This window comes from Hylobates moloch, unplaced genomic scaffold (genome assembly GCF_009828535.3).
Source record: "Hylobates moloch isolate HMO894 unplaced genomic scaffold, HMol_V3 SCAFFOLD_9, whole genome shotgun sequence".
Lineage (NCBI taxonomy): Eukaryota > Metazoa > Chordata > Mammalia > Primates > Hylobatidae > Hylobates > Hylobates moloch.
This window is the reverse complement of record NW_026652284.1, coordinates 122809213-122814595: the sequence shown is the minus strand read 5'-3', so window position 1 is coordinate 122814595 and position 5383 is coordinate 122809213.

Below are 5383 nucleotides of genomic sequence, written 5' to 3'. Positions count from 1 at the left end.
GTAGGGTGCAAAGGGATTGGCCCCACGGGCTGACTGACTGATTGTGGCTGGCTGCAGAGCTGTGCTGGGAACGACTCTTGAGACTGCGTCTGAGCTCAGTGGGGAAGCTCCACTCTCAGCATCTGCAGGGGACAGGCCCCACATCCAGCCCTGCCCTCCAGCCCTGCCCTCCTCACCTTTTCAGGATTGCCCCATCGTAGTGGGCAGGTAGACTAAGTCTGTTTGCAGACGGCACCATCCCCCACAGGAAGGAGAAGCCTGGGGCTCCCCTTGAGGGACTGAGGCTCTGGGCAGGTGGCTGAGTGTGCCTGGCACCCGCACTCAGCACAGGCCCTGGTGTGACGCAGACTCCTGTCTACTCATGGTGTATCTCAGACCCCTCTGTCAGGGTCTCTGGTTCAATGCATTTGGCCACACCTGGAGATCTACAGGAGGGAGAAAAGAGACCCCTTTCTCCCCTGTCTCAGTGTGTCTCTTCCTCCGCACTTTCCCTCTCTCTCCCTCCCTCTTCCTCTCTCCCTCTCTCTCTATGTCCTGTCTCTCTCTCTCCCTGTCTCTCTCTCTCTCTGTGTCCCTCCATCCCTTTCTCTCTCTTCTTCCCTCTCTCTCCCTCTCTTCGTCTCCCCCTCTCTCTCTCCCTCCCTCTCTCACTCTCCCTCTCTCTCTCTTTCTCTCTTTCCCTCTCAGTATCTCTCTCTCTTTCTCTCTTACCCTCAAGGTTGAAGACCCTTGTCCACAGGCTGCCTGTGGCCCTCAGACACAGTGTTCCATGTTGCTGCAGTGTGACTTTCTTAAATTCAGCTTTTTGCACACTCCAGGAGCAGACTCGGTGGCCCTCTGTGCTCGTCCTCCCCACTCCCTTTCTCCAGCCCGGGCTGCACCTGTCCAGTCCCCGTGGGTGTCGTTTCCACACCCTGTGTGCAGCTCTCAGGACGCGGAGACAGGATGGTGCAGCTGACAATGTCATGGGCTTCACTGGAGGGAACGCGGGGAGCAGAGAGCCGGGGTTCCCACTGGGGATGGGCAGAGCAGGTTCCTGGAGTTGGGGAGAGGGCGCCTGTGCTGGGCCTTAGCAGAGACTGAGGCCAGCTGGAGGAGGAGGCTCCAGGAATGCCCTTCTCACCCTGGGGCCAGCGCCTGGGGCACAGTCAGCGGCTCTCTGCTGTGGGTGGAATTGTATCCCCCAAAAAATTGATTGGCGTCTGAACCCCCAGAACCTGTGAACAGGACCTGAGTTGGAAGAGTCTTTGCAGATGTCGTCAAACTAGGGATGGGTTGTACCCTAATCCAGTGGCTGTGTCTTTAGAAGAAGCGGGAATTTGAACGCATGTAAGGAGTGCACCAAGTATCCACAGACGCTGAGACTGGCCAGTGTGTCCAGGAGCCAAGCTGAGGACGGCCGGAAGGCGGGGGTGGCCTGGAACAGATCCCGGCTGGAGCCTCCAGGAGGGCCCACCCTGCTGGCACCTTGCTCTCAGCGTTCTGGCCCCCAGAGCCGGGAGACAGTAAGGACCCCCTGTCAGCTACCCAGTTGGTGGCGCTTTGCTGTGGCAGCCCCGGGAGACAAGCCCACCCTCCCGGCCGTGCCGAGCACTCCAGCCCTGCCAGAGCCCAGGACCACGTGCCTCCTGGCTCCCCCGGCCTGGCTGGTCACTGTGACCCCAGAGACCCCTGACCCCGCAACGCCTCCTCCATGGCCCCCACCGCCATCCCTCTTCCTCTTCTGCGCGCTGACTGCTCACTCTGCACCTGCTTCCTGCATATGCTGGGGCTCTTTCTGTCTCACTGAACCCCTGCAGCAGCTTTGAGAGAGGAGCGGTGCCCAACTCTCTTTGCTCATCTGCCTACAAGAGGTGCTGTGGGGCGGGTCGAAAGGGTGGCAGAGGCCACCCAGACTGCCATCTGTCCAGTTCCCCATGTTCCCTATCTGCCCTCTCCCTCCAGGAGATCCCCTGCCCTGGGCTGAGATGGGCATGGAAGGATGCACCTGGGGCCGCCTGTCTGTATGGGCACCAAGCGTGGCTACCCGCGGGAGGCAGCTTCGCAGAGACATGGCAGCCCATCTGTCATGCCGGTCACCACCTTTGTTCGTGGAGCAGATACATACCCAGATCTGACAGCACAGTATCATTGCACCGGACGGCTCCCTCGGATGCCCAGATAAGCTGTCGATTGGACCAGGCCCCCAGTCTCGCTATCTGGCTTTATTTCGCCATAATAGCAGGAAAGATGCAGTTGGTAACGACCCGTGACAGCTGCTATATTGATATTCCCAGTCTTGGGGAGAGAGAGAGGAAAAAACAAACAAACACTTGATAAAAGTATGATTGAAGATTAATAGTTGTCTGGTGACGATTCACAATGAAACAGGCCATAAGGAGATCACTTGTCTGCAGAGCTGAGTTGCTCCCGGCGCCAGGCTGTGGAGACGCTGCTGCTGCCGAGCTGCAGAGCTGGGCACCCGGGAGGGCCTGGGTTCCTCTGTGCAGGGCTGAGGGGCGCCCAGGCAAGCGCAACCATTTCGGGTGCCGTGGGTCAGGGTGCTTGAAAGATTCCCAGCTGGAGGAGGGTAGATGGAAATCGCTTTGCAACTATTTATTTATTTATACTCTGCCATGTTCCAGGGAGGATTTAAAAAGGCTTAGAAATTGCTTTGTGTCAGAAGCCCCTGTAATCTTCCTGGCTCTTCGCCAGGTGGAAGCAGGGGATTTGACAGCGTCCGTGTCGGGCCGGGGAGACTGAGGGAGGGTCAGGTCCAGCGGTTCTGCTGACGTTAAGGAACCTGGGTACCTCTGAGTTTAAGTGACATGCCCAGTGGGGCAGGGGATAATTGGGTGGGAAATTGGGGACTGAAAATCATTCATTCATTCGCTCATAATCTTGCACCTTATGTGAACTTTGCTCATCAGAAGAAAGTTGAGAAGACCAGGTACGAACTGGGAGAAGATATTTTCTGCAAACGTAGTAAAGAAAGATCCATGCCCCAGTGCACAGGCAGCGTCACGCTAAGGGCCCTATGGAAGGAAGGGCAGGAAGAGGCTGAGCTGCTCCACAGGGGAGACGCAGCCGGGAGGGCCAAGACACACTCCCACCACCGGCGGCCAGGGAGGGCACTTCAAAGTCACGGGAGATGCAATTACATCCCTTTAATTGGCAAAAACGACAAATTGGAAGGCAGACGACCTTGGGTGGGGGAGCAGGAGAGCAGAATACAGGAGCTGGTTCAGTGCGGGCTGCCGGCAGCACACAGCCCCACAGCGCTGGCGGGTTTATGCGAGCTTATTACTTATAAATAACATGCTAAGGATGCCTGTTAGTTCCCTGTGGCTGCCCTAACAAATTATGACAAAATGGGTGGCTTAAAACAACAGAAATGTATTCTCTTACGATTCTGGGGATGAGAAGTCTGAAGTCAAGGGGTGGGCCAGGCCTCACTCCCTCTGAAGCTCCCGCGAGGCGCCCTGGTGGCCTCCTCCAGCCTCTGGGGACCCCAGGGGTTTCTCGGCTCTGGCTGCCTCCTCCCCGATCTCTGCCTCTGTCCTTGACCCGGGGCGTCTTCCGTCTGTGTGTTTGTGTCCTCTCTGTGTCTCATCATGACACCCGTCATTGGATTCAAGGCCATCCTGAACTCAGGACAATCTCCAGATCCTTCTCTCAACTACATCTGAAAAGACCCTTTTTCTCAAGAAGGTCACATTGACAGGTTCCAGGGCTTAGGACATGGACTTGTCCTTTCGGGGACAAGCCACTGCAGTAAGGAGGGAGTGGGTGGACAGAAGTGGGCCTGGTGTGAAGGTGATGAACACCTGTTCATACCGAGGCCTGGCATGAGTCTGGGGTCCTTTAGATAAGAACACAGTGGAATGCCGATGGTGCCCAAAGCTGCCCTCCGTGGGGGGGCTCACAGGGCCGAGTGAGGGGATGGCGTCCTTCTCCTAAGGGGCTTACAACTGGAACACTGTGCCCAAGACCACCCAACCAGCAAGAGACCCCCCAGGCCAGGTCGGCAGGACTCCTAACCACGGGGGTTTCCCAATCACAGCTGGTGCCCCTGTGCGTTAATAACACCCAGGCCCCAATGGGGAGGCCCCTTCGTCGGTGGGGTTTGTGGGGGCTGAGCACGCGTGTGTATGTCTGTGTGTGTGGGTGTGTGTGTGTCACGGACAACACATTAGAATTCTAAGAAACCAAAGAAGTCCCAGCCTGAGAAACAAAGTCCCCTGGCAGTGAGCTCAGAGAGGCCGAGGGTGGCTCTGAGTCCCCGTGGGCATCATGGCTCCCAGGGTGACCGGGGCCCTGGCCTCGGGGCAGCACCTGCTAGCCACCCGCCCTTTCCTTGCCGCTCTCATCTTCATCCTCCCACCCCTTCTCATCCACGTTTCTTTGTTCTCCTTTATGTATCTTCATAAGCTGCCTTAAATCCTTTTTGAACAAGGCAGGGAGCAAATAGATAAATAAATAAAAATCCCCTTGCTGCAGATCGTAAACCATCTTTCCGAGGCCCCCCGCTTGCTCCAGAAGACACTGCTCATCACTCCTCTGACAGCTCCCATCCAGGCCCTGGCGCTGGACACAGAAAAGTCAGCAGGCTGAGGGAGCTCGTGTCATCGTCCGCCAACATTTACGGAGTGCCAGCCAGGTCCTCTCTCAACGCAGCTGCAAGGGAGGCAGCATGACCCTGGTCCCTTCCCAGCAGCTGGGGACCGGGGGCCCCAGGAGCCCCCGGGGGTGAGGCCGGCGGGGTTGTGGGGGCTAACCAGCATCCCTGGACCATGCGCTCTGCACGAACTGATGTGTGGGGAGGCCTTGGAGGCAGTGGCCCCTTGCCCACTTTCCTGTGCAAAAGATATTCCGGGTGCCCCCCAACACAACCCACTGATTGAGTCCCTGTGATGTGCGTGCAGCGAAGCTCGTGTCTTGGAAAACGTTTGTTTTAATTGTGTGCTGTGTTCATGCTCTCACCTGGCCTCACCTTCCCCCAAGCTGGGGTCCTGAAGAGCAGGGACTCCGTGTTGCACGCTGGGGCCCATCAGGTTCCCAGTGCAGAGGAGACGTCCATCGGTGCTGACTATTGATTGGTTGATTGAGAAGCCAAAAAAAAAGGCACACTGCTGAGTAGAGGCTGGACTCAAAGATGAGCAAGTTTACTTCACCATCAAATGCACCAGGATCACGGTGTGTGTGTGTGTGTGAGTGTGTGTGTGGGCACATGGGGTGTGGGTCTGGGTACTTCACCATCAAATGGACCAGGATCGCGGTGTGTGTGTGTGTGTGTGTGTGTGAGTGTGTGTGTGGGCACATGGGGTGTGGGTCTGGGTACTTCACCATCAAATGGACCAGGATCACGGTGTGTGTGTGTGTGTGTGTGTGTGTGTGTGCACAC